The 1978-nt window shown below is 34.1% G+C and overlaps 1 long non-coding RNA gene across 1 annotated transcript; it reads left to right on the forward strand.

Annotated features, from left to right (window-relative positions):
- Positions 1-1437: 1437 nt before the first annotated feature.
- On the forward strand, positions 1438-1978 carry LOC131635262 (uncharacterized). Its single transcript, XR_009293784.1, has 2 exons — positions 1438-1663; positions 1741-1978. It is a non-coding gene; the product is annotated as an uncharacterized LOC131635262 (long non-coding RNA).

The following is a 1978-nucleotide window of genomic DNA, read 5'->3' on the forward strand; positions in this document are numbered from 1 at the left end:
CACAAACATCAGATCAGAAGAAAGTACAAGTGGCAGGCTACGCTGACTGACAAAAGGAACGTTAGAAGCTATTAAAGGCAACGTCAGTAGACACAGCGTGAACAAGGCTCGAGGTAGTTGACAAAAGCGTATAACATTAAATGCGATGCTGTACGGAACACGCAAAGCATTAAATGCACTCAACGGTCATCTTCTCAAACGCCTATAAATATGAAGTTCTGATGAGAAGCAAGGTTAACGATTCTGGAACAAAACAACTCATATTAACTTGCTGAAACTCTGTTCTATTCAAAGCTCAGAATCTTCATCTTCATCAAAGCTCACTACATTGCTGTTGTAATATATTAGTGAGATTAAGCTTAAACGTTAAGAGAAATATCACTGTTGTGATTATAGCTTTTAAGAAGCATTGTAAAACTCTTATTTGATTACATTAATTTGTAAGTAACTAGAGTGATCAAGTGTTGATCAGGATACTCTAGGAAGTCTTAGCTTGTGTCTAAGCAGTTGTAATTAGAGTGATCACGTGGTGGTCAGGATACTCTAAGAAAGTCTTAGCTTGTGTCTAAGCATTTGTTCCTGGAGTGATCAGGTTGTGATCAGGATACTCTAGAAGACTTAGTCGCGGACTAAGTGGAAAACCATTGTAATCCGTGCGATTAGTGGATTAAATCCTCAGTTGAGGTAAATCATCTCTGCGGGGGTGGACTGGAGTAGTTTAGTTAACAACGAACCAGGATAAAAATAACTGTGCAATTTATTTTTATCGGTCAAGTTTTTAAAGCTACACTTATTCAAACCCCCCCCCCCCCTTTCTAAGTGTTTTTCTATCCTTCAATTGGCATCAGAGCGCCGGTTCTAAGGTGCAAACACTTAACCGTGTTTAGAAAAGATTCAGGAAGAGAAAAACGCTTCAGTAAAAGATGGCTGGTGAATCTCAAGCAAATCCAACTCCATCTACATCTGGCTCTGCTGAGAAATACAATGGTAACAATGGTTATTCAATGCAATTTATTTTTATCGGTCAAGTTTTTAAAGCTACACTTATTCAAACCCCCCCCCCCCCCCTTCTAAGTGTTTTTCTATCCTTCAGTCTCGTCAAGGGAGCATTGGCGAGGAACATGTGTTCTTCTATCCCATCTAAGAGGTTCTACATTGAATTAGATATTAGAAGTTAAACAATATTCAATATACAATACAAATCAAAACTTGTGGTCACTGCATTGATGCATTAATCGTACAATAACGTTTGCCATGAGTGTACAATTATCATGAATTTTCATTTTGCTCCATGTCAATCATGAAAAGCTAAAAAGAAAATTAAAAAAAAAACTAATCAAACATTGGTCATAAAAAAAAATTAAAAAATAAACACAGTTTGTCTAGCCTCTACCCTTAATTACCCATGAAACAAAAACAAAAATTGCCAACAATATTTTTATGTGAGAAAAAGGTTATACTATCAATCTAATAAGCTAGAGACAAACAATATACATTAATATATTGAAGTAGACATAGCATGAAATTTTACATTATATAGTGATGAAATAATTGCATGTTTGTAATACTTACATCTAAAAATAAATGACTAAAATTTTCAAGCTTGTATATGCTATGTTCCTCTCTTTTGTTCTATTTTTCATTGCAACTGAAGTTAGAGGAGGTAATTATCTTTATCTTACAATTTTGAATTAAATAATTTATTTTTATCTTTTTATTTATTCTTGTTTTGCATAACAGCATTTTTGGATTCCTGCAAGTCGAGTTCTGATTGTGCTTCAACTGATTGGTGCCATGTTCCTTTGAATGCAACATGCCACTGGGGTCGTTGTTTCTGCATTTAATCAGCAACTGAGATAGATATCTCCAACATTTTTATTTTATTGTATTTTGCTCTTTTTGTTTTTTCATAGCTACAAAATTAAGCATATTCAATATATTTTGCAAGAACTTCAATTATAGTTCTGAATTAAAATTA

Source organism: Vicia villosa, unplaced genomic scaffold, assembly GCF_029867415.1.
Source record: "Vicia villosa cultivar HV-30 ecotype Madison, WI unplaced genomic scaffold, Vvil1.0 ctg.001461F_1_1, whole genome shotgun sequence".
Classification (NCBI taxonomy): domain Eukaryota; kingdom Viridiplantae; phylum Streptophyta; class Magnoliopsida; order Fabales; family Fabaceae; genus Vicia; species Vicia villosa.